The sequence below is a fragment of the Aedes albopictus genome, chromosome 3 (assembly GCF_035046485.1).
Source record: "Aedes albopictus strain Foshan chromosome 3, AalbF5, whole genome shotgun sequence".
In the NCBI taxonomy this organism is placed as follows: domain Eukaryota; kingdom Metazoa; phylum Arthropoda; class Insecta; order Diptera; family Culicidae; genus Aedes; species Aedes albopictus.
The window spans coordinates 966,621-993,203 of record NC_085138.1 but is presented as its reverse complement, the minus strand read 5'-3'; the positions used below and the strand labels follow the sequence as shown (position 1 = coordinate 993,203).

The 26,583-nt window shown below is 41.4% G+C and overlaps 1 protein-coding gene across 2 annotated transcripts in view; it reads left to right on the top strand.

Annotated features, from left to right (window-relative positions):
• The window catches only part of LOC109398252 (putative sodium-coupled neutral amino acid transporter 10), a 629,771-nt gene that overhangs the window by 309,016 nt on the left and 294,172 nt on the right, over positions 1–26,583 (top strand). The window contains exon 7 of one of the 2 annotated variants that reach the window (XR_009995592.1): positions 4,692–4,769. The exons of the other annotated variant lie outside the window; for it this stretch is intronic. The gene's annotated coding sequence lies outside the window, so the exon portion shown is untranslated. The remainder of the gene's footprint in view (positions 1–4,691; positions 4,770–26,583) is intronic. 2 annotated transcript variants of the gene reach the window in all.

Sequence of the window (26,583 nt, the reverse complement as noted above, 5' to 3'; positions counted from 1 at the left end):
AATATGGCTTGGACTTAGACGATGGCCGACTTGGGCCCCTACTCACGATTTCAAGAGCACCAATCTTAAAAAATCGTAATCAAATGCGCGCGATATGGAATAGCTACCTCCTTTTGTAAGTGAGCAAAGACAGGATAAACAAGAGTGTCTTTGTTCAATACTTCGTTGATCATATTTGTGCATCTGAAGAAAATTGCAATGTGATTTCTTGATGCTTCACCTTAATAGTGTAGTGAATCAGATAGGCATAGAGAAAAACATAAACTAGGGTATTAATTACATAAAATTTATGTATTCACATTATATTGAGCAAACATCAATGCGACATTCGATGCAATCCAGCGTTGATAGTCGTTCAAAGAAAATAGAAATTTTACAGGGCAAAAATTATCCGAATGATCAAATTTGCATTAATCTTACGTAAGATTTGAATTGTAATTTGAAAAAAAAAAGAGGTATTCGGCTCCGTATGCTCTCGGGCGCATGAGCCTTATAAATAAAAATAAAGATTAAGGAAAAAAACGCCTCAAATTGAGCGATTGTCTGAAATATGATATTTCCTTCGAATATGATATTAGGCTGGAAATTCAATTTGCCTTCAAGAATATCTTAAAAGTTCTAAAATTTTGCGAGTGTTTGAAACGTTCGGCTTTATGAAACAGAAGTGGTGTTTTCCCAGTTGGATTTTATTTTCTCATGTTACATGGGAACTAAACTCCAATCTGAGAGAACAACCAGAGCGTTGGGTAATTTTAAATCGATGTTTGCAACATCGATGTTTTTGTTTCGATTAATCGATTTTTTGAATCGATGTTGAAGCCCCATAAAATCGACCGAATCGATTTTCCTTTCGATTCAAGAATATAAAATTTTCATTTTTCTGCAGAATGCATTGTCTTAACGTTATATCAATTTTCGACACAGAAAAGTAAAATCACGCCAATGATTTTTTTTTTCTGGAGGGGCCCAGGGGAAGAGCTGACTTGAGATGACTTTAAAGTGGCATGGGCGCCCGATATGTGAATATGCAAACAGTCAATGCAGTTTTGTATAGCTTCGTTATATGAATATGAACAATTCCTCCATGATTTTTTCCATAGCTTGCTGCAGTGATTCCATCTTTAAGGTATTTCTGCAGATATTCCTTCAGAGATTTCTTCACGGATTTCTACATATATTCCTTCCAAAATTCCGCTGGAGATTGCTCCAATAATTACATTTGCAATTATTCGAAGTATTTCTGCAAAAATGTCTTCCTGAAATTGTTTCTGAAAATTTTACTAGAGAATAGAGATTATTCAAAAAACATTCCAGTAATTTCTTAAAAAAAACAATCCATTAGGAATCCATCCAAGTTTTCCTTCAATAATTCGTGCAGAAATTACCGCAGACATGGATTTCTTCAAATATTTTATCCAGGGATTCCTACGAAAATTATTCCAGGAATTCGCTGAGAAAGCTCTCGTGAGATTCCATTAGGAATTTTTCATGAGATTGCTTCCAGGATTCATTATGGGATTTCTTCACAAATTTCTCCAATATTCCTCCATGGATTCACCTGGGAATTCCTTCTGTGATTCTATCGGGAACAACTTCCAGGATTATTATTTTTATTATTATCTGTATAAACGAGATTTTTAGCCCTTGACTAGTTCATTTCGTGACCCACGCTTTACTTCCCTTCCGAAGGAAGAAATCACATTTTGCGAGTTTTTCGGGAGTGGGATTCGATCCCAGGTTCTCGGCGTGATAGTCAAGTGTTCTAACCACCTCACCAGGTCCGGGATTATTTTGAAAATACCTCTGAGAAATCTTCTTGGGATTCCTCCAGGAATTCCTCCTGGAATTGTTCCAGAAACTAATCCAGGAATTATTCTAAGACTTCCTCCAGGAACTGTTTAGAGATTCCCTTAGGAATTCCTCTTGGGATTGATTTCAAGCTTCCTTCTGGGATTTCTTCAGCAAGGGATTCCTTCAGGAACTGCTACAAGGCTTGCTCCAAAAGTTCTCTCCGTACTCTTTTGAGGATTCCTTCAGGATTTCCTCTGGAATTTCAGTACTTTTCCTGGGATTTCTTTAAAAACTCCTCCCAGAATTCCATCAGAAATTGATCCTTGGATTTCTTCAGGAATTCTTCCTGAGATTCCTCCAAGAATTTCTCAAGGGATTCCTCCAGAAATTCCTGCAGGATTCCTCTGAGAATTCCTACATCGATTCCTCTAAAAATTCTTGAAGGGATTCGTCCGGTAATTCCTCTAGCAATTTTTTTACTGCCCTTGGACGCATAAATGTCACATGTTACATTAGAAATACACGAGAAAAACGCATTTTCAAAATAAACTGTGGCTGTTGTCGCATTGGACTGACTTCAACCCAATTCAACTATCGAAATATGCACAAATTCATAGGTTGACAGAATATTTCAAAAATACGTACCTAAATATGACTTTTGACATAAAAACCTCAAAAATGTCGAAATATAACATGTGACATTTATGCGTCCGACGGCAGTTTAGAAATTCCTCTAAGAATTCCTCCAGATTCCTACAGCTATTCCTCTTGAGATACCTCTAGGAATTCCTCTAAAAATTCCTCCAGTAATTCCTCCTGAAAGTGCTCCAGTAGTTCTCCAAGGAAATCCTCCAGGAATTCCTCCAGGGACTTCTCTAAGGATTTCTCCAGGGATTTCCTATGGAATGTATACAGGGATTCCTCCAGGAATTCCTCTGGAGATTTCGCAAGGAATTTCTCCCGGAGTTTATCCAGGAATTATTCCAATATTTTCTCCAGCGATTCCTGCATGAATACTATCTGAGATTCCCCTAGGAATTCATGATTTCTTCAGAAATCCTTCAAGAAACCCTCCAGGGATTCCTTCAGTAATGCCTTCTGGAACTCCTTCCAGAATTTATCCAGGAATCATTCTAGGTATTACTCCAGGTATTTCTCCAGGGACGGCAATTGCACCAAGAATTTCTCCAGAGATTACCCCAAGTATTTCTTCAGGAATTCTTCCGAGAATTCCTCTAGGAATTCTTCCAGGAATCGATCCAGGGATTCTTTCGGAAATTCCTGCTGCAATTCCTCCAGGAAATCCTCCATGGATTCTTTCAGAAATTCTTTCAGGAATTTATTCTGGATTTTTTCCAGGGATTCCTCCGGGATTTCTTCCAGGGTTTCCTCCAGAAATTCCTCTAGGAACTCCTCTGGGAATTTCTCAAGGGATTCCTCCCAAAAAATCTTTAGAGATTCATCCAGGAATTCATTCGGGGATTTCTTCAGGAATTTCTCAAGGGATTTCTCCAGGAGTTCCCTTTGGGATTCCGTCAGGAATTTGCCCAGAAGATCTTCCAGCCATTCCTCCAGAAATTGCTTCAGGGATTCTTACAGCTATTTTTCCAAAAATCCTCCAGGAGTTCTTATAAGAATTTCTCCAGAAATTTCTCTTAGGATACCTCCAAGAATTGTTCAAGATGTTTCTTCTCCAGAGTCCTCCCAGGTTTCCTCTGGGGAATCCCCCAGGAGTTCATCCAGGGATTCCTTCAAGATTTCTTCCAGAATATGCTCCAGGAAATTTTCCTGGAATTCCTCCAACGCTTCCTTCAGGGTTTCCTTCAGGTATTCCTACAGGAATTCCTCCAAGAATTTCTTCAGGAATTCCTCCACGGATTTGTGGAGCGGACCTGGTGTGATGGTTAGAACACTTGACTATCACGCCGAGGACCTGGGATCGAATCCCACTCCCGACAAACTCACAAAATGTGAGTTCTTCCTTCGGAAGGGAAGTAAAGCGTGGGTCCCGAGATGAACTAGCCTAGGGCTAAAAATCTCGTTAATACAGATTAAAAAAAAAAAAAAACCTCCACGGATTCATCCAGGTTCGATGTACAATCTCTATTATTGATAGTGAAGTCATTTAGACAAATAAATCATCCCTAAACTTCTACTCCATGCTGCAAACGGATCATTTTATGGTTTTGAAACAGTTGATAATATCGAATCGATGTGAAAACATCGATTCAAAGGATTCGATTAAATCGGCAAATCGATTCGAATCGATTCACAAAAATCGATGTTTCAGCCAAACTTGCCCAATGCTGGCACTACAAATTGATGAGACAAGTCTTGCTAACATATCGGCTTGTTCGTTTCCTTCAATTCCACACTGCCCTGGAACCCAAACTAGCTTTACCTGATTGCAACAAAAATGGTTGAAGTGATTGAATACATTCCCAAACATGTTTAGAAGTGCATGTTGCTGAATTCAAAGCATTGAGAGCTGCTTGGCTATCACACATCATGCAAATTGTTGAATGTCTGTAGTTTCTGCGTAAGCAAATATCACTGCATTCTAAATTCTCCTGAATTTCAGCCTGAAAAACTGTAGTCCATTTGCCCATAGGAATTGATATAATGATCCCGGGCCCAGTCACTCCTGCACCTTCTTGATCGATATTCTGAAATATTGAATGAAAACTTCCTGAATGTTTCAGTTTATAAATAAATTTATTTCTTTTTTCTTTAGGATTTTTGTGAAATATTCACCCAGTGTTTCCGCAAGGAATATTTCAAAAATTGCTAGTCGATTTTTTTAGTTTCATCTCAATGATTATTCCAATCAGAAATCTCATTATGTTAGTTTATTATTAAATTATAATCTATAATGCGTTTTTTCTTATTCTAATTTGCAGCTTTTATGGACAGTCAGTGTAAATAGGACGCTTGAGTCAGAGTCGACACTCATCATTGGAGGATGCAGATATGAATTGGTAAGATATAGACTGTTTCAGAAATTATAAATACACTTTGTTTATTAAATTAAATGAACTGTTCTAATGATTTTTACCAACTTCTGTCAGAGTATAGCATATTGTACTCCCTATTTTTATATTTCCTTTCAATTGTCTTGATATTTTAAAGAACAGTGGAGTTCTCTAACAAATAACCTAATTTTTCAAATTTGCATTTGCACAAAGGTGTTTTTTAATGATTCCAACATTATTTATCACTAAATACAAAAATTATCTAATTTTTTATCACATTCGCTTCCTCAACAAGTTGTCTAAGGAATGCCTTCCTTAAAATTTGAGAAAAATCGATAAAGGCATTTTTTTCGGAGATCAAGTTTCTTATTTTTTAATGTTTGCTACGGAACATAAGAACTACCACACAGTTTCTTAGCTTTCCTGACCGCATTTAATCTAAACAAACTTATTTTTTCAGCTCATTCGATCTGTCAGATGGCAAAGCTAGTCATACCATAAAAACGAATGCAGTAAGCAGTAATTAAGACATTCGTTTGCTTAACGTTTGTTGCTACTAGTGTTTTTGAGAAATTTGAAACAAAAAATTTTGTATTGAGAAGATCCGTAATGGTGGTTCTTGATCAAATATTCCAGTAAAATTACTCTTACCAATCGAGAAATATCTTTTATTATCGATACAGCAATTTTTATTGCGTTTGGAAATTAAATGTTTTATCTGTGAGATTTTTTTTCTTTTCTACTATGCTGCATTTTTGATCACTTTATTCAACTTCGAATCTCAATCATCTTGTTTACAGAGCCCTATTTTTTACTTTTACCAGAACCATCAACAAAATTGGTATTATTTGCTTCGTTATCATGTTTACTATAAGAGCTAGAAGAAACTTTTTTGGATATTGTGCTCAAATTGAAATGGCAATTAATCGTAAGTGTATTCATAATTTCTGAAACAGTCTATAAAAACTATCATACTATTCTGTTGTGAAAGTTTATCACGGACATAAGCGTACAATGATTGCTATGGCAGCGCTAGGCTTTCGATTTAACATATTCATTGTAAAATCATTGTATTTGTACAGTTCGTGAGAGCTACGATGATTTACATGATATATCATGTAAATTTGTGTTATATGTCATGCAAAAAATCTAAATCATACTGAATTACATGGCATCTAATGGAAGGTGACATGACATTTCAAGAGATTTACAAGATTTGTCATGTAAACTTCTGTGAATTCCCACGCTACAGCTAGGGATTCGAGCTACTTGGGCATATTGTCCAAACGCACTTCCGTAGGTTTTCATCTCCCGCAACTTTTCCGCAATGAGCTACACGTTCACTCTGAAGCTGCACAAGTGCTCAAAACAACTATTACACGCAGACGAGTGCATTTCGTCAGCACAAATATAGGTGCCGAAGTGATTTCCCATTTTATTTTTTTTTTTTGGAATTTCGGCACTGGTGCCGGGAATTGGCGGTGCACTAGGTGCAGTTAACTCATTCAAAATCAACTTTCCGGCAAAAAATCTTCACAACAATACTGTCAACAGCAAGTTCACGCAATAAGGTTCCTGATTCAGATGGAAGAAATGGACTAAAACGGTTGTTTCGTTGTGAATTTAGGTAATGCACAATTTTGTTTACATGTAGTGCCGGGAATGGGGTCGAAAACCTTATGTGCATTATATGTCACAGAAATTAATTTCGATCTATGTGGGTCGTTATATTATTTATCCGCTTCTTTACGCTTGAGGAAGAAATGTTGGGAATAGAAGAAAATGGCTGGGAATAGAACCCATGATTACTCGATTGAGATATGCACGTGTAGTTTTCTAGACTACACGGTAGGGTAGTTTATAGTTTTTACGCTGCAGTGCATTTTATAGTTTTTACCTTTCCTTCAGAGTAGTAGTACGTATTTTATTTGTGGGTGCTGGATCATAAATAATGTGGCATGAACCTATTTATATTTTCACTTTGCTCAATCTTGACCCATGTTACCCCCAACTACGGTGTTCATGTTTTAATTAGCCAGGCATTCGATCCAAATGCTTGGCATAAAAATTCAGATTTAGTTCAACAACTGAAAACATTGCATCGCAAAAAATATAGGAGGCAATTCCAAAAGAGCAACCATAACAACATTATTTGATTGCAACACTGCCGGAAAAGCTTCAAAAAACGCTAAAAAACGGCACTCTACCGACACAATCGTGAATTGAACGTGAGAAAATGTGGTGAACGCAAGAAAAAAAAAACAGTCCAGAAAAGGGAGAAGGGCGCGCGATTGGAGGGAAAATCACATTCACAAAGTAAGCGAAAAACTTCATTATGCTACAACCGAGCAAGGAGCGGTTTGGCTAAGCTTTGCATTGGGGGGGGGGGGGACCTTCGGAAAGAATCGTCGAAGGAATGGCGTTCAGCGGTTGAAGCAAAAATGTGGGGAGATTGTGATTCTGTGGGGGAAAAAAAAATATTCAGCGATGCTTCCCTGTCTGCGTTCAATTGTATGAGATTTTCTCGTGGTGCCGCCCACCGGCCTAGCCGGCTTTGCCCTTTACCTGTATATATATTTTTTTTCATTCACGATGGATGCGATTTGAATATCGCTTAAATTTTGACCCCTTCTTGGTGAATGGGGAGAATCTGAAAAATGATATGAATCGTCTATTGTAGGAAGTTTATAAGTCCACAGAGCATTAGAAGATATATCAAATTCATATTGCCTTAAAAAATTGGTTAATAAATACAGAAACAATGTAGGGTAAGCAAACCAGTTATGGTCATAGTGGTTCCCTATTCAATGCTTTGACCCATTAAGAATTGTTACCGAATGGCAACATTTGTTTTTTATTTATTTGGTGTGGGAATTCAGGGAAGATATTTGTTAAGGTCGAAAGTAGGAAACCGTCAATTTAAATAAAGTGGGCGATGATGGAGTATTTGCGCACGAAATATTTCCATCGTTGCGTTGCGGGTGGTGATTGGAAAACTCCACCTGAAGTGAGCTGTGATGGATTGGCGGAAGGATTCGATCGCAAACACACACATCGGGTGATCGAAGGTAGTGAATGGAACCGAGCGAGCAACCGGTGTCATTCGATAGCCAACCTCGTTACAATCGACAAGGCCAAGAAAAGTTATAACTACCAAAGTGTTTTTCGGGAAGCGCGCGACCATTGGTACAGTTCGGGAGTTGTTCTTCCCAGAGTTTTCCTCTACGCCACCACGGTAGATTGTCTTCCAGAGGAAACAATTTGTGTGAAGTCGCGCGAGTGAACCGATTAACAGGAATCAACCGCCTACGGTTAGTGACCATCGTCGAAAACACGCGGTCACCGATCGCCATTGTGAAACCTCGGGGGAGAATTCCCTCTGCTAACAGCGTCACCGTTCTGAATACGGAACTTCTTCCGGCGGCTGAAGTCCGTGGACCGTACAACCGACGTTACTCCGATTCCGGAGGTGTTCCACCGCTCCTGATCAAGAGCAGCAATCTCTCCCCGCCGGCAATCAAGGCTTTGAACGGCACGGCACGACACGTGCGTCGCCTAAGGACTTTCCGGAGAGCCAACCTCCTTCACCGACCACCCACCGGTCGCCCATAGGCTGTCCGCCGGTATCTCAACGGCCGCACGCCGGCCACCCACCGGCCTCCCATCAGCTGCCCGCCGCTATCTCAACGGCCGCACGCCGGCCACCCACCGGCCGCCCGCCGGCCACCCACCGGCCGCCCGCCGGCCACCCACCGGTCGCCCATCGGCTGCCCGCCGGTATCTCATCGGCTGCCCGCCGGCCACCCACCGGCCGCCCGCCGGCCACCCACCGGTCGCCCATAGGCTGCCCGCCGGTATCTCAACGGACGCCCACCGGCCACCCACCGGCCACCCACCGGCCGCCCGTCGGCCAACCACTGGACGTCCGGCAATCGAGCGTCCTGCCACACCGCCATCACCACCTGCCCGGAATTCATCGCCCATCTTCTCAGGATCTGCCAATAAACAATATATCCAGGTAAATTTTCACTATATTTCGTAGGATCCCCACCATCCGAAAACCTCCCCGACGCAGTTACGCCCTGGGACCCGGGACAAAAGAGGCCTTCTGTGCCCACCCCGGAAGCTGCCGTAGGTTGGACCAGCAGCTTGGGGTCTAGGCGAGTTCCCTTCAGGGCCTCAGCATACTCCCGGGGTCAACGAGTTTCACTGGCGCCCAACTAAAAAAAATTAAGCCTTTTGAGGTTCTCAGGAGGGAAAAAACATCTCAGGATGTTTTCTCCTTTTTAGCGTTGGGGGAGTTTTCGATACTAGCGTTCTCAAAACCACTCTGATCGCACTATATACGGAAAACATTTGCGTTTAGGGGTGCCCGCTGGGGAAGATCATAGCTTAATGCCAAGTTGGGTCAATTTCCTCGCGAGTTTCTAATATTGGTCGCTTTCGTGGGTAAAATTTTGATTAATCTGAAATTAAAATTGTGAGCTTAGGGGTGATTGAGTCAAAGTCGATCTACATCAACCAAAAAGTGGTAAATTGTATCTTTTCCCAACACATCTGTTCCAACGTGAGTAACTATGCCGTCTCGACAGTCAGTATCGGGTCCAGACTTCCAAGTTCTCTATCGCGGATTGCGGGTAGACCATCTATCCCCCGGTGAACTCGACTACGAACTTTTTCTTCGCAATGTAGTAATTGGTGACGACGAATCGCGATGTAAACGACGCCGAAGACTTAAGCAAATACTGAAGGACGAAAGGGAAGGGCATGAGTTTATCATTCATTATGATCAGGACCCCGAGATGGATCTTGAGGCATGCAAGCATATGTTTAAAGAGTTCGAACGAAAACTCACCCAGGCCCCTAGTGCGCATGCGAAAATCCCTTATCAAGCCAGACTATTACATTTAGGCCATCGACTAGCGGTGGTAAAGAATCATGCGATTGGGGAACTGAAAGTGCAAGCTGCAGAAGCGTTTCGGGGAGTATTAGACCTTTTTTCAGAGCATTTTTGGTCAGATGACGTTTTTTTTGCGCAGTCTGAACCAGATTCCGAAAACGAGTCTGAACTCCTAGATGAAGCAGTTGGGGGTACAGGTGTAGCAGACACTGCTCGAAGTGACCGATATACGGGAGCCATACCAAAACAACCAAAACAATCTAACTATGTGACAGTGGAACAATTTAATCAAGCCATGACTGACATTGGTTGCTTGATCAAAGCCCTGTCAACACAAATTAGTGGACTTAAGGAAGACGTGAAGAAATCGAGCGCGCCGCCACCAGTTCCGAAACTCAACAGCACCAATCCCTTTTTTGAGCCCACGGAGGTACCGGAAGTGAACCCAACTGCTCCTCGGGTGAATTGGGCTGATTTCGAAAGTGGAACGAGGCTGCCAAAACCACCCCACAAGCAAAGTACAGGACTTCCTGAATCCACCTTGGTGGGCACAGAAGCCCTCAATAGTTCTTTCATACGAAGACTAGACGATTTGTCATTTACGTCTTCAGTAGGAGGGAACGGTCCTAGCCAGGCCGAACCGATGTCAGTTGGGCCGAACGTCAGATATATTCCTCAGCCGTATCCCGTGCCTCAGCCTCGTAAAACTACTCCGGTATCGCAATGGAAAATAAAGAAGTATTCAGGAAACGATCAGGGCCTCGGGTTAAACGACTTTCTTTCACATGTCCACCAGTTAGCCATTTCGGAGCATGCGTCGGCCGACGACCTGTTCGATTCAGCAATTCACTTGTTCGACGGGGCCGCTCTGAGCTGGTACACAGCGGGTCGAAGTCGAAATTTACTGCAGGGGTGGGATCATTTGATTCAGGAGCTCAGGAATGAGTTTCGACACCCGGACTTAGATTCCGTACTTCGCACAAAGATTTATCAAACGCGACAGCAGAAGGGCGAATCTTTCCAGCAATATTATTTGCAGATTGAGAAACTCTTCCAGGCCATGCATCAGGGCATGTCCGATACCGAGAAAGTAGAGGTCCTGAAAACCAATATGCGGTATGATTGCCGTAAAGCTCTTGTTGGTAGGAATATTCGGACCTTGAAGGATCTGCTAAACATAGGCAAGGAGTTAGACGCAACTGACTTCTCCGCCTTTTCGAAGGTTTTTGGGCCACCCAAACGCGAATCTTGCGCAATCAACTCTTCCAGCGTTGGCGGGTCCAGCGGCTCAAAGACCTTTTATTCCCGAAACAAACCTTCAGAAGTGGGAAATGCGTCAAATCAGCAAGGAAAAAGTTATAAAAATAACACAAATCCTCCAAAGGGAACGTTTTTCAGAAGCTCCCATCAAAAGGTTGACCAAAAACCACCCGAAAAAGGTTCAAAGTTCCTACCGCCCCCAAAAGAGTCACCACCAGGGCCTAGTCAACCCAGTGCTCTCTTGAAGATGGTCTCTAATTATTCCCCTCCCGATGAGGGCGAATGCTTCAATTGTGGTGAGGAACACGACCTATCGGATTGCCCCATCCCTCGTCGGGTTTTTTGCGAGGCATGTGCCTTCAAAGGTTTCACCCGAAAGAACTGCCCGTACTGTCTAAAAAACCAAATGAGGAAGTCCTAAAGCCGCTGGAACTTCCGCAAGCGCAAGATGAGGATAGTTTCCACAGTTGGTTATCGGAACTTGCCGAGTTTTACGAGACAACTTCAGATAAACCAGAGGAGGAAATTTCTTCACCTCAGATCCATAAAATTACACTTCACAATTTTCTCGATGATCGTCCTCATGTGAAGATCAAAATATTCGACATCGAAATCACTGCTCTTCTTGACTGTGGAAGCAATCTAACTTTCATAAACCAGTCACTTTTCAACAAGTTTCGACGAGTGCAGGTCAGGGAACCCGCCGATCCAGTCGAACTTCAAACGGCAGATGGATCTAGATTACAAGTTCTCGGAGAAGTGTTGTTGCCATACACGTTCGATGGGAAAACCCGGGTGTTGTCGACACTAGTGGCACCGGAGCTTACCAAAGAATGTATTTGTGGCATGGACTTTTGGAGAATCTTCGGAATCTACCCCGCCATCGCTTCCATCACTTCCATTTCGGAAGATTCAATCCCGATTCAAGAAAAACCAAAAGAAGCTCTCACTGTTGAACAGTTAGAGATCTTAGAAAGAACCAAGCAGTTGTTCAAAGTCGCAGCTGGTGAAACTTTAGACACCACACACGTCTGTGAACACAAAATCATCCTGAAAGAAGAGTTTAGGACGGCTAAGCCCGTACGCCTGTACCCTTACCCAATTGCTCCGAAAATTCAAGAGGGATTATTTTCAGAACTTGAGAGACTACTAGATCGAGGAATTATCGAAGAGTCAAACTCTGATTGGTCTCTTAATATGGTTCCAATTCGGAAACCTTCCGGGGCTATTCGTTTGTGCCTGGACGCTCGCAAACTCAACGAGCGAACCGTACGTGATGCTTATCCCCTTCCGCACCCTGGACGAATTCTCAGTCGCTTGCCTCGAGCTCGTTACCTCTCCACTATTGATCTCTCAGAGGCATTCCTGCAAATTCCGCTTGCGCCGGAATCGCGCAAGTACTGCTCGTTCAGTGTGCAAGGGAAGGGGATGTTCCAGTTCACCCGCCTACCATTTGGTTTAGTCAACAGTCCTGCGACGCTGGCAAGGTTGATGAACCAAGTGTTAGGCCAGGGTGCACTGGAACCGTTTGTCTTTGTCTACTTAGACGACATCGTCATAGTGACAGAGACATTCGAAGATCACGTACGGTTGCTCGAAGAGGTTGCGAGACGCCTACGTGAGGCCAATCTATCTATAAAGCTGGAAAAATCACATTTCTGCTTGGAAGAGATCCCGTTCCTCGGCTATATCTTGTCTTCTGAAGGATTGCGAGTTAATCCGGAGAAAACGAAACCTATAGTTGAGTATGAACGGCCCTCTACCCTCTCCAAACTTCGTCGCTTTCTAGGCATGGCCAACTATTATCGGCGTTTTATAGCAGATTATAGTCGGACCACGTCAGCCCTTTCAGAACTTCTTAAAACGAAGGCAAAAACCCTGAAATGGACTCCAGAAGCCGAAGAGGCCTTTCAAGCGATAAAAGAAAAGTTGATTACTGCTCCAATCCTAACAAGCCCCAACTTTGAATTGGAGTTTTCAGTACACACCGATGCTAGCGACCACGCAATAGCCGGTGTACTTACACAAAAGATTGATGGGCAAGAGCGAGTGGTGGAGTATTACTCCAAGAAACTCACCACACCTGAGCGAGTATATCATGCTACCGAAAAGGAAGGCCTTGCGGCCCTCCTTTCGATAGAACACTTCAGAGGCTACATAGAGGGCAGTCATTTTGTCCTCGTTACGGACTCGTCTGCGCTCACCTTTATAATGCGCTCCAGATGGAGAAGTTCATCTCGGCTCAGTAGGTGGAGCTTGGCATTGCAAATGTACGATATGACCATCGTACACCGCCGCGGCAAGGACAATGTGGTGCCTGATGCGTTGTCGCGGAGTGTGATGGCCATATCCAAAAAATCACATTGTGAGTGGTATAACTCGCTCGTAAAACAAGTGGAGGAATCTCCAGATGAATACCCCGATTTCCGCCTCCAGAACGGTCAGCTACTAAAATATGTGTTAAACGATGATCTTGCAGATCATCGATTTGATTGGAAACTTGTTCCATGCCCAGAAGCGCAACTAAGAATTATCAAATCCAATCACGACGATCAAATGCACATTGGTGTCGATAAAACGGCGGCGAAAATCCGACAGCAGTTCTATTGGCCGAATTTGTTCCGAGATGTTCGGGAGTATGTTCGCAAATGCGCCGAATGCAAACAGATAAAACCCCCTAATACTTCGTCTACGCCAATCATGGGAGATATGCGAGTAGCATCACGCCCTTGGCAAATAATCGCTCTTGATTTTATCGGTCCACTGCCACGAACCACAAACGGAAAACAGTATATCCTAGTAACTTTGGACTTATTTAGTAAATGGGTGCAGCTACAAGCTTTCCCTAAAATTTCTGCCAAAACACTCAACTCCGTATTGACCGACCAGTGGTTTTTTCGAAATTCCGTACCGGCGATCATTCTTACCGATAACGCTACCACCTTCACTTCGCGTGAATTCCGTCAGCTGCTTGAACGGTTTGAAATCCAGCAATGGCTAACTTCACGTTACCATTCACAGGCCAACCCGGTAGAACGCGTTAATCGCGGAATTAATACCGCCATTCGGTCATATGCACGAGAGAACCAGAGGACCTGGGACTCTCGATTGTCGGAGATAGAAGTCGTAATAAATTCCACTATCCACACATCCACCGGATTTAGCCCATTTAGAGTTGCCAAAGGTGAGGAGATTATCCTCAAAGGAACAGATCACTGTCGGTTGGAGGGTGAAGGGGAATCCTCCATTGAGGGGAGGCTGGCTCGTATAAGAGAGCAGAATCCCCGCTTATACAACCTCGTGCAAAAGAATTTACAGAAAGCGCATGAAACGTCTGCTAAAGTGTACAATCTACGCACAAACAAACCGGCTCAACCGTTCAAGGTCGGCGACAACGTGTACAAAAGGAACACAAAGTTGTCTAGTGCTAACGAATTTTATAATGCTAAACTAGGTGCTCAATATGTACCTTGTACGGTGCTGGCTAAACACGGGACTTCCTCCTATGAGTTGGCTGACGGCAACGGTCGCAACATTGGTGTGTGGCCAGCCAAGCTGTTGAAACACGCCTAACAATAAGGTTCAGACTCGTTACGCTTCAGTGGCAGCTAATCGTTCCGGGTCACTGAGTTAAGTGAGAGAGAGAAAAGTCAACGAACAGTTGATTTATGATTTTCCATTAGTCAAATTGCAACCATACCCTTTTGTCCTTTGCCCCTGCGCCTTGGGCTTGGCTTTCCGCGGAGCTGGCCCTTAGGCTTAATCGGTAGTTAGGAGTTCTCATAGTGGCACAATTTGAAATTATATCCCTGCGAAGGAGGAGACGTCCTCGAGAAACGGGAAACACCAAATCAACGCGCGCGCGGTCTGCGTCCTATAATGGACGGCAGCCAACCGAACACTGAAATTCGAATACATGGCTCTCAAAGAGAGTAACTCAGCTGAGTACCCCCGATTAAAACAATCGATTAATTGTTCAATTGTAATTCGTACGTACATAACCCACTTGAAAATTCAAATAATAGAACATATTTGTTGTGCACGCTACATATACGGTCGTCTATTGTTCCATTATATACTAGATTTTGATAGATAGGGTTCGGGTCGAATACCTTATTAGATAGTTAGTATAGCTCGGGCTTTCGAACGGAAACGATCGGTCCTGCGAGGCAGTCGGTGGCGCGTTAAGATTTTGGACCACGGCATGCACCCGGGGGAAAACAGATGTAAAGAGGAAATAGGAAGGTAACACCTGTGAAGACCCACCCTGAAGAGTATCACGATTTGGACAACGAAATTTGAAATCATCCCAAACTGGAAGCTTTGACTAAATAATTCGTTTTGGCTGAGTCTGCAAAAGCGATTTTGACTTGAAATGGTGTTTGTTTTGATTATGATCCAGTGTTGAGGCATGTGTAGTTTAATGTTGTTTTTCCTATCTAGTGTTTAGTTTAGTTATTATCACTTCATTCATAAAAAAAAGTAATTGTAATTCCTTTTTTTTTGTTCGATCAGAGGGGGAGATGTTACCGAATGGCAACATTTGTTTTTTATTTATTTGGTGTGGGAATTCAGGGAAGATATTTGTTAAGGTCGAAAGTAGGAAACCGTCAATTTAAATAAAGTGGGCGATGATGGAGTATTTGCGCACGAAATATTTCCATCGTTGCGTTGCGGGTGGTGATTGGAAAACTCCACCTGAAGTGAGCTGTGATGGATTGGCGGAAGGATTCGATCGCAAACACACACATCGGGTGATCGAAGGTAGTGAATGGAACCGAGCGAGCAACCGGTGTCATTCGATAGCCAACCTCGTTACAATCGACAAGGCCAAGAAAAGTTATAACTACCAAAGTGTTTTTCGGGAAGCGCGCGACCATTGGTACAGTTCGGGAGTTGTTCTTCCCAGAGTTTTCCTCTACGCCACCACGGTAGATTGTCTTCCAGAGGAAACAATTTGTGTGAAGTCGCGCGAGTGAACCGATTAACAGGAATCAACCGCCTACGGTTAGTGACCATCGTCGAAAACACGCGGTCACCGATCGCCATTGTGAAACCTCGGGGGAGAATTCCCTCTGCTAACAGCGTCACCGTTCTGAATACGGAACTTCTTCCGGCGGCTGAAGTCCGTGGACCGTACAACCGACGTTACTCCGATTCCGGAGGTGTTCCACCGCTCCTGATCAAGAGCAGCAATCTCTCCCCGCCGGCAATCAAGGCTTTGAACGGCACGGCACGACACGTGCGTCGCCTAAGGACTTTCCGGAGAGCCAACCTCCTTCACCGACCACCCACCGGTCGCCCATAGGCTGTCCGCCGGTATCTCAACGGCCGCACGCCGGCCACCCACCGGCCTCCCATCAGCTGCCCGCCGCTATCTCAACGGCCGCACGCCGGCCACCCACCGGCCGCCCGCCGGCCACCCACCGGCCGCCCGCCGGCCACCCACCGGTCGCCCATCGGCTGCCCGCCGGTATCTCATCGGCTGCCCGCCGGCCACCCACCGGCCGCCCGCCGGCCACCCACCGGTCGCCCATAGGCTGCCCGCCGGTATCTCAACGGACGCCCACCGGCCACCCACCGGCCACCCACCGGCCGCCCGTCGGCCAACCACTGGACGTCCGGCAATCGAGCGTCCTGCCACACCGCCATCACCACCTGCCCGGAATTCATCGCCCATCTTCTCAGGATCTGCCAATAAACAATATATCCAGGTAAATTTTCACTATATTTCGTAGGATCCCCACCATCCGAAAACCTCCCCGACGCAGTTACGCCCTGGGACCCGGGACAAAAGAGGCCTTCTGTGCCCACCCCGGAAGCTGCCGTAGGTTGGACCAGCAGCTTGGGGTCTAGGCGAGTTCCCTTCAGGGCCTCAGCATACTCCCGGGGTCAACGAGTTTCAGAATGTTTTAATAGTAAGAATTTTAATTATCTTGTCATTAAAACTCTTGAAATGGAATTATCTCAAATTACCACTATGGCCAAATAGAAAACCATTATGGCGATAACTGGTGCCTCAGCCTACTGTGTATGTGATTTTTTTTTTATTTAGAATAAACAGTTTTTTCTATCTTCTGCTTTGAGTAGGATTAATACAAGAGCACCCTGCTGAGGGAGCGATCTCACTATTTGTCTTTCCTTCATTTCTTCCATATTTACCTCCTCAAAAGCTAGTGATGTTGACCAACTTGACAGAAATCCAATGAAACGAATATTCCAAAAACAACGAAATGCCAAAAACTCGTCATCCAACGGAAGGGATTTATTCAATCAACCAAACCGCATAAATTTACCTCAGCCTCCGTCACAGCAGCGACAGCGGTGTCGCTTTCATCGGCGACATACATCCCACATCTGTCCGTTGTGGTGTGTTTGAATATTTCTTCAAATCCGAAGAGGATGTCTGCCCCAACGAAACCCGTGCCGACCGAGGTCGGATTAAGTGTGCGGTATCGATTGACCGGGTCACCAAATCCAAAGTCACGTCCCGCGCGCGCTACTGCTGTCGAGAGAACAAACAGAAAGGAAAATGATCATACCATATTGCGAGGGCTCTGAGAAAAAAAAGGTTCTTCCGAAAAACAATTAAATTTCGGTCCCTCCAGCTTCCAGCGTGACTTTATGCCGGACTCGGAAAAGCGTTCCGTTGGCTAAATACTGCGAAGAGCAGAAAAAAACTCAACCGCAAGTAGCCGCTATTTTCCCGGAGGAGAAAATTCCCGCCATTGTTAATTTTCGAAGGCTGTTTCCTTGGACGAGCGTCTGATTTCAGTGATGGACAACTCACAGTAGCGACCGGTGTCTGGCAAAAAGTCGGTTCAGTTACGTCTTGATTCAACCCTTTAAAGCCGGTTTTTTTCCAAGCGTTATTATACAGTTTTTAACTACGTTTTTCTGTGATTTTGGTGCTCAACTGCATAGAAAGGATGAAATATGATGCAACATATTTTTCTCGATATCCTAGGTCATCCAAACTGTTCTTGAATTGAGATTCTAAAGTCTACGGATGTATCGGTAACTTCTTTCATTATACAAAGCTACGATTTGTAATCTACCATGTCCAGTAAGTCTTCAGAAAGTTCAATAGACAGTATCAGATCAGTCGGGATATCCTAGGTCATCCAAATTGTTTTTGAGTTTAGATCCTAAAGTCTACGGATGTAACGGTAACTACTTTCATTATACAAAGCTACGATTTGTAATCTATCATGTCCAGTAAGACTTCTTAAAGTTCAAAAGACAGTTTCAGATCAGTCGAAATATCCTTGGTCATCCAAACCGTAATATATGTCTATTAAATCTTCTGAATGATCAATGAACATCATAAGATCAACTGGGGTCATCAAAACTATTATGCTGTTCAAAATCTAGCATCTACAGCAATTGAAGTTTCTGTTTTGGCTATATAGAGTTTTGTTGTATAATCTATAATTCGTACTGGAGCTCACAGAATATAATCAGAGATTCTGACATAGCTTCGGGATATTCAGAATCTTACACATTGCCCTGCAATATATTACGTAGAGTCTAAGCTGTTATATCTTTTTGCTGTTTTGAGTTGCACAACATTACCAACCCTAATGATTGTATCATTTTATTTATTTAGCGAAGATAACAATCAGATATGACTGCTGTTACGAGCGTAGACCTGATGTTCTAAACTCCAAGATAGTTTAGCTAACCTGGAATATCCCTATTTGTATTGTCTATAAATGACGTTTGAGATTTCAAGAGCTTCACGGATCTCAGCAGATTAGGGGGCAGGCCGTTAGGCCGAAAGCCGTTAGGCCGAATGCCGTTAGGCCGAAAGGGTCGTTAGGCCGAAAAGTCGTTAGGCCGAAAGAGTCGTTAGGCCGCAAGAGTCGATAGGCCGAATGGGTCGTTAGGCCGAAAGGGTCGTTGGGCCGAATAGGTTGTCACGTTTTATATTGCACAAAACAAAATAAGCATGAGAAAAGTCGACATCATTGGGGAACTCTGGGGGAAATCAATTTAGGAGGCGAAGTAGAAAAGGTTTATAGGACAGCATCTCGAAAAAGCTATTTTTAGTTAGAAACAAAGAGTTATGGTGAACGGGCACAGCCAAAGCTATCGACAGGAGAAAGATATTCAATACAGTATTATGGCGCCAGCACTAAACCAAATAGCGACGTTTTGACTAGCGACACTTTTCGACTAGCGACACCTTTTTTCAGTACCGGGTGTAGAGCGTTGTGTGCGTTCAATGGTGCACTATCATATACGTCACTTCCGATGTATGTTGTAAACAATCCAAAATTAGCAAAAATATTTTCTCAAAAAAAGTTTTTTGATTCCCAACCGAATCCATAATAACATTGTCAACATAAATATACTACGTGCAAATGAATGAAATACAAATCAAAGGGGCTATTATACCTAACCTAAAAGCATCAACATCATCGTGCTTATCATTCTACCATGAGCAGGATACAAAAAAGAAAACAGCGCAAAGCGAAAAGCTGTCAGCATGAACAAATCAGCTATTAAAATTATCATCGGGGATTTGCCCTTCTTTTAAACATAGGCTGTTCTTTGTAGTTTTAATGTTCTACTCACTATGAGCATTACAGCAATTAAATTTTTCATCGGAAATTTTTCCTTCTTTTGAAAATAGGCTCTTCTTTCTAGTTTAACTATTCTACTCATTATAAGTATTTCAGCCATAAACTTCTTCATAAGAGTATTTCCTTCTTCTGTACATAGGCTTTCTTCTATTCTAACAGTTATACTGACTATGAGCATTACAGCAATTATTTTTTTCATCAGAGATTTTCCGTTCTTTTGGAAATAAGCTGTTCTTTCTAGTTAAACTATTCTACTCATTATAAGTATTACAGCCATCAATTTTTGCATAAGAGTTTTTCCTTCTTCTGTACATAGGCTTTTCTTCTAGCCTAACTGTTATACTCACTATGAACTATATAACTATATAACTATAACAGCTATAACTATATAACTATAACAGCTATTAAATTTTTCATCGGAAATGTTTCCTTCTTTTGAAAATAGGCTGTTCTTTTTTCATTATAAAGATTCATTTTCATCACAGTTCCTTCTTCTTCTGAACAAAGGCTGTTTTACTCATATACGTATTATAGCTATCAACTTTTTCATCTGAAATCTTACATCTTCTAAACTCTTTCTAGTTTAACTGTTCTGTTTCACGGCGGTAGTCTACTGCTGCTCTTTCTAGATTAAATGTTTTACTCATTATGAAGGTTACAGCCCTCCACAGAGTTAAAAAAAAACTTTTTCATCGAAGATTTTTCCTTCGTTTAAACATAGGCTGTTCTTTCTAAGTTTTAAAGAACTCGATTAAATTGCACTTAATCTTGTTAATCATGCTCGGACTAGAACTCTGCCTTTTTTCCCAGTGTAACTATAATTTAGATTTTAAAACGCGAAAAACTATGAGTGTGTTCATTCAATTAACCATTCAAAGTCAACCAAAATTTCAAGGTTGAAGACCGTTTCCCTCAAACATTAAACAATTTTTTACCAATGAGTTGCCTAAGCAAACCAATCAACCTTACAGCACATTTTGCCTAGTGACCAGTTTGTCCTAGCGACCCGACCCATCCGGCCTAATGGCATATTCGGCCTAACGACCCTTTCGGTCTAACGACCCTTTCGGCCTATCGACCCTTTCGGCCTAACGACCCTTTCGGCCTAACGGGGTAGAACCGCTAACCTGGAATATCCCTATATGTTTTGTCTATAAATGACGTTTGAGATTTCAAGAGCTTCGCGGATCTCAGCAGATTATGCAAAGCTATTAAGGACTGTATCGGAAATTAACTATAAACGTTCACAATTGCCTGAAAAATAATCTGTTCGAAATAAACATAACTTTATTTTTGGAGATACTATGTAAATCTCTTAAATAAAAGATGGCAGTTCTGATTTTCCAAAAATAATCATTTAACTTGGACTTTTATCTCAAAGATTGCACATATGTTTTTAAAATTTTGGACACCTCCTAAAATTTAAAATTGCAAAAACTGTGGGAAAATATTCAAATATTTCTCTTATTTTTGCGCAAATATATTCTTCTCCAGAATGCTCATGATATAGGAAAATTATTTTCATCAAGAAAAATTCCCTCCGCAGTTTAGAGGGCAATTCTTAAAAATGAAAAAAGGCCATTTTTCGAGGAGCTCTTTTTTATGCGTCTTCAAAGAACGATTACGCAAATAAAAAAATACATAAAATTGAAAATTTGCATTTTTTTCGATTGGATATGTATTTCAATCTGATGAAGAGGTAGTTTTACCAGAGAACGGATTTTTATAACCTCTAAAGATATTCAAAACAGAGCGTCAAAGTTCGACCAAAAAGTAGGTGTTTTTTGGGATACACCATATTCTTAATGTTGGAGGTTTTTCTATCCAAAATAAGAATTTTAAAAGTCGGTTTGGAGTGATATGTTATGTGTACATAACTGCTAGTAATAATCATTATTTTCCAGATTTTTCCCCGTACAAATTTTTTTCGCTACAAATGTTTGAAACGTTAATTTTTTTTTTAAAATGCAGTTTGTACAGATTGCTATTTTGTGTGGAATACTCATAGAACCATATTTTCAATAATACTAAACATTTTCCAAATTTCTTCCAGCTGTTCTAAACTTTACTATATTGGGAAGATTTCATAGAAGAACCGGAATGAAAAGACCAACCGTACGTCGAGATAGACCATTTTGAATGTTTATAGTTAATTTCCGATACAGTCCTTATTTATGGCGAAAACACATAAAACTATTCTTGTAGATTTGAAGGCCGTCACTCTAGGACAGTTTGGAACACTTAGAACAGTAGAACATCCCAGAATTTAAAACACCTTTTGATATTCTTGACGAAGGGTGAATGAATACATATCAACGTAACCCATATCCTTGTTCAGCTTTTAGAACAACTGGTATGTCAATTATTTCGTTTTTTTTTCCAAATTTCATGGTGTTCAAGGTTGTCAATAAAGTCGTCTCAAATATAAATATTCCCTTTTTTTTCCTTAATTAGGCCGGAACAAATCTCATTTTCTTCTTTTGTCACTTTGCTCGTTGACTCGTCAAGGGGGTGGATAATAAATAATAAATGTATTTGCTGAAAAATTACCCAAACAATTAGGCAAAATTGTAAAACTCATCGGATTTGTTAAGAAAATTTCTCGACAACTCTATTTTCAGTTCAAAATTTTTAAATTTTTGTGTAATTTATTTGTGTCCCCCCTCAAAATTTCGAATTCCGACCAAAATTTTCCGAGGGGGGGGGGGGGGGTGACATTAGAGAAAATCGAAATTTGTGTCAGCCTTAATAGAGGACTCAATTTGCAACAACTTTGTCGAAAACAGTATTCTGTTTTACTGAATTGGTGAATTCATACAGCCGTTTCTATGTTGGGGTCACATATGAGCCCTCCGGCTTCAAAAGGTTAAGTCATTTTTTTAACTTGTACCTGTACCTGTACAGTTTTGTGTGACTTACTTTTGGCCATCTTTTGTATAATTGCAACCACTGTACAGGTCAACAAGATCGGAGATGAAGTCACACACAAGTGATGTCATGGAAGGTAAGAATCATCTCACGTCGGAATCAGATGTTTCAAAAAAAAAAATTAACGGGTATTGATTAAAAACAAGTGGTCAAAATCCTAGGCAGAACTGCCTTGGATCGAAAGGAATAAGAATTACTAAAATTTGCATTCGATCATTTAGTCTTTCGACCATTTGTCATTCGGTGACCTCTAGTTAGGCCAACTGTCATTCGGCTATCCGTTTGAAGACTTTTTTTAGCATCGTATTAGTTGAATGTCGAACATGTATCTGACAATTTAAATTTAACTACTTGTTTGCAAACTATAAATTAGTCATATACATTATACATTCATATATAAGGTTTTTCTCGAAACTGCAATCCAACATTGAGACGACATGTAAATGAAATACGTCTCCTCGGGAAAAATCCATGCATAGACATTACAAAAAGAAACTCAGAATGCCGGCAAGCAAATCGTTTTAATTCCACAGACAAAAGAAATTTCTCTGCCAAAACATCATACCATCTATCATCTCCAGAAAACAGTAGGCACAACGTTTTGCATACTTAAGTTCCTTCCCTTCATGACCATTACATCATCAACAACAACTGCCTGCTACTTATTGGGGCGGTACACGAGAAGAAATGAAACGAGAAAGCGAGAGTCACATGCATACAAACGCGGTTGCGAATTGTACAACCAACAAGCATGAAGGGAAAAAAAATCTCAGAAAATTGTGATTTTCCTGCTGGCAATTAAACACAGCTCAAGTGGTTTTGTCTGGTATATGTACATAAGTCGTAAGCCCCCCAGTACTGACTGGAAATGCCAACTGCCGACTTCTGGTGCACACAAATACTCGCAGTTTCGTTTCGGGTTTAGTCGAGTGAGAAAAATATAAATTGTATAGGGAAGAAATATACTTCGTCATATGCTCTAATTCCCGTCATATTTACAGATATTCCAACTTACCTTTGCCAATGGATCATCAGATGGAAGCAAAAAGATGCAGACTATCAATATTGTCGTTTTTCCCCGTTATCGAACGCGACGATTTGGATCTTTTTGTCTTTCTCGTACACTAAGTGTACTGGAAAGGCTATATGTTCACTACAGAAATGATTTTTTGATAGAAGTCCCGGAGGGTCCAGTCATATAGGGTGTCCCAGAAAGTATGGGCACAACTTTGCAGCTCTGCCATTTGGGAATGGATGCATAAACAAACTTTATTTTCATACATATCCTGCCTTAATATGTTAACATCAAATGCCAATCATTAAAATTTGCATTGACCACTTTGTTTGAAAGCGGTAGAACATTCCCTAAGAGACCTTTTAAAGCTTCTGCACAAATTGCTATATTTTTCAATAACATCGTTTAACAAATTGTTTCCTACGCATAAAATTAAGCTCGATAAAAATTTCAAAAAATATTTCCGTGTATATCCATATGCGTATCTATTATACAACCCTTAGTTTGAATTGAAAACATATACTTTTGAACCTGAAAAATGAATTTAAATACCAAAATTTTTGAAAACCCGTTTTTCTAATAGATGAAAACAAGCATCTGAATATATATCACAACATGCAGAAACTAACATTTTAATTTCACTATAAGTAAAATAAATGCTCCAGCTTTATAAAGTGTAGATTGAATTATTTTTATTCTCGTTAAAACATGTTTAAAAACTCAAATGTCTGTGGGCATGTCTTATTCAGAAATAGAAAACGCGAATTTTCCAGTTTTCTCAAAATTCTGAAATACCCGTGCGTACTGGCAAAACATATTTTTATAAAAAAATTCAATCAACCATCTGAGGAAACATGTTTTCAAATATATCATGTGAAAAAAATTCGAAAAAAAAGTTTCGAATTCGGATATTTGGCAAAACCGTGTGCAGAAGTTTTGAAAGATGTTTTTTTCATTTTAAACATTCTGCATACAACAACCCTTTTTAATGTATAATCTCTTTACAGGTATCAATTAAAATACCTTGAATAAAAATACAAAAATATAAAAATTGTTGTTTGTTAAGAAAATGATTGTATTTTTGCTATACAAAGTTGTGCCCATACTTTTTGGGACACCCTATATATACCTGTCAACTCAGCTCGACGAATTGAGGTGATGTCTGTGTGTGTGTATGTGTGTATGTGTGTGCGTGTGTATGTATGTGGACAAAAAAACTCATATCACTTTTTGGCAGTAAAGCTCTACCGATTTTAATTACCGACGGTTCATTCGACACGGAATCTGGCCCCATTGTTTCCTATTGAAAATGGTTTGGATCGGTCCAGCCGTTCCGGAGTTATGACCATTTAGGTATTCCGGACCGGTACCCCAGGAAGGGGCCAGATATGAAAATGCTACAAACCTATACATGCGGCATATCAAACCGGGGCATTTTCGATAACCTGATGAAACGTAAGCAGGAAAATAGTCTCAGACCATATCTGAACCGATAGTGTTCCGTTACCGGTTCCAGAAGTCCCGCCGGAAGTGGCCAAATATAAAAGTGAACCAAACCCGTGCATGCGACGCATCAAATCGCGGCTTTTTCGATAAACAGATGAGCGGTTAGTAGGAAAATAATCTCAGACCATTCCTGAACCGGTAGTGTTCCGGAACCGGTTCCAGGTGTCCCACCGGAAGTGGCCAAATATAAAAGCGAACCAAACCCATGCGTTCGGCACATCAAACTGTGGCATTTTTTAAAACCTATAAACGATAAGTAGGAAAATAGTCTCAGATCAACTCTGAACCGATAGTGTTCCGGAACCGGTTCCAGGTGTCCCGCTGGAAGTGGCCAATTATAAAAGTGAACCAAACCCATACATTCGGCACATCAAACTGTGGCATTTTTATAAATCTGATTAACGGTTAGCAAGAAAATGGGAAAGAAACAGACGACTCTAGAGACTACCGATAGTTTTTCAGAACCGACGTTCGATGCTTCGTCGGATTTTCGAAAGTTAATAAAATCAATGCAAGTGATAAATATATGTGAAGCAGCAAAACTAAAGGATCTCATCAAATCGCACCATTTCAGATTTCTGAGGTGTAAATATACAGAAGGATGGGCCATCGTTGTATAGGAAAGTTAAAATTAAATCGCATCAAAATTTTGGGCTCTACGCAATTTGGCATAATGCCATTTGGTATAAATGTTATTTGGCATAATGACCATTTGGCATAATGTAAGAACAGCCTTCTTGGTAAGAATGTGCATAATATTTGTTATGACAAATGGCCATTATGCCAAATGATCGTTGTGCCAAATAGCTTTTATGCCAAATGGCATTATGCCAAAAGGGGTAGAGCCAAAATTATGACGTGATTGGTTGTGCTCTCGCGCTCTGAAATGTGGTTGAAATTTGAATGGGATTTAGTCCGAAGTTCGGACGTCAACGGAAACATTATGAGTACATATTCGACGAGAAAGGCACTATCACCACTAGGTGGTTTAATCTGGTTTTTTTTATTTACGTTTATTTTAACTTAGGCCAATTTTACACTTCGATTTTGATCCGTCACGGGTGAAACCGTCGTCAGAGTCGTCGCCAGCCAATCAGCTGGCGGAAGTCTGGCGTTTCTCCGATCTCACTAACACAAACAGCAGCAGAGGTGATGCTTGATACGTCGCGATGATTCAGAAATGCCGACTGAAAGTTGGCAGCGCGTTTTGTTGTGAAAGCAACATACAATAACCAGTAGTCTTCGTCTAGGAAGGACGCAAGCAAATGAGTGCGTGGATTTAATGCATACGAAACATCGTATTTCACAACCACAGAGACAGATTTTTTTCGTTGCACTGTAATGGCGTATTATGATCTGGTTGGCAAAAATATTAATTGCAATATTTTAGTCATTATTCTAAAGCTACATTCATCTCAATTTAAAAGCTTTCTGCTCAACCGTACTTCGCACACATGATTTAATTTGGATTGCGAAGAATTTGACCAACTTTTCGAATAACTCGTCATAAGTTTTGACCATCCAATGTACTGTAGTGTCACGTAGAAGGTGTGCCGAGAATTGAATTCAGGTTGTGCCCGATATAGACGTGGACTAGACGAAAACAGAATTCGGGAGGTAATT